At 38.3% G+C, this 1,359-nt stretch overlaps 1 long non-coding RNA gene across 1 annotated transcript in view; it reads left to right on the top strand.

Moving 5' to 3' along the window:
* Positions 1–863, top strand: part of LOC111739116 — a 21,403-nt gene extending 20,540 nt beyond the window's left edge. The window contains exon 3 of the long non-coding RNA XR_002780107.1: positions 613–863. This is a non-coding gene — a long non-coding RNA (uncharacterized LOC111739116). The remainder of the gene's footprint in view (positions 1–612) is intronic.
* The last annotated feature ends 496 nt before the right edge of the window (positions 864–1,359 follow it).

Here is a 1,359-nt window from a genome sequence, read left to right as displayed (position 1 = left end):
GGCCTCGGTATTTACAGCCCTATCACTCTAGAAGGGAAGCATTTGCAATTTGCACTTTCAATTTTGACTCCTAGACTCCTTCTTCTTTAAACATCCCTCAAATGGTATCAGACTGTAATTCAATGAATGCTTTGTAAGCAGTTGCACACAGCAGTTCTCATCCCCATAGGCAAACATTACAGAAGGACCCTCATAATTCTTCGCTAATTGAAATCTAAAATGATGAACCCTAGTTAGGCCTAACCTCACCAACGTCAGAACCTGTGGGTGCATTTGTGTGTGTGTTCATGCATGCATGCCAGCATGCTGCAACTGGAGGCATATCTTATGGAAGATTGTATTGTTTAAAATCAGGCACATCGATACTTATTTATATCCCATTCCACATGATTTTCTTATGATGAAATGTTAGTATTCCTCCATCAGGATGTAGGCTCATCATTTCCTCCTCTTGAACTTGAGGAGATCTTTGTAAACTCTTTGACCAATAAAATGTGGTAGAAATGGTGCTGTATGTCTTCCGAAGTTGAGTCATAAAGAGCAATCCATATCCTGCATCTCTCTCTGCTTTTCTCCCTCTCTTTCCGTCTTAATGCTGCCCTTGGAACTCAGCCACCATGTTATCAGGAAGCCCGGGCCATGTGGAGAGGACACAAGTGCATGGATACTCTGGACAACAGCCCTGGCTAACACTCAGCAGTACCTAACTTCAACCTCCATGGGACCCTGAGCCAGAATCAACCAACCAAGCTACAACCTAACCCACAGAAACTGTGAGTTAATAAATGATTATCATTATGTAAAGCCACTTTATTTTGAAGAGATTTGTTATGATGCAATAGGCAACTAAAAGATACCATTTCTCATTTTCCCTGATTTGGAAATCAATCAGTATAGAAAATATTTTTTTCCTATTTTGATATTATAAACACTCGAGTGATAATTCTGAATGGGATTTTTGTTATCGATAAACTTGTTAAAAATAATAATTAACAACTCCATGAATGAACTGTAATATAAAATGTGGACTTTGTATGATAATGATGTATCAGTGTAGGTTCATCACTTGTAACAAATGTACCACTCTGGTGGGATGTTGATAGTCAGGGAGACTATGCATGCGTAGGGGCAGGGTCTATGTGGAAAATCTCTGCATCTTTCCTCAGTTTTGCTTTGAACCTTAAACTGCTCTAAAACAAATAAAGTCTTCATAACATATAAATACTAAATTAATGATAATTATAATTTTAAAAGTTAACATTTACTGAGGACTTGCTATGCATCCTCTAAATAACGCTGTAAGGTGGCACTGCTAACTACGAGGCTACACTAACATGAAAAGTTTATAGAACACCCGGA

This window comes from Pteropus vampyrus, unplaced genomic scaffold, assembly GCF_000151845.1.
Source record: "Pteropus vampyrus isolate Shadow unplaced genomic scaffold, Pvam_2.0 Scaffold2, whole genome shotgun sequence".
NCBI lineage: Eukaryota > Metazoa > Chordata > Mammalia > Chiroptera > Pteropodidae > Pteropus > Pteropus vampyrus.
Note: the sequence above shows the minus strand (reverse complement) of the source record. Positions and strands in the feature narration are given on the sequence as shown.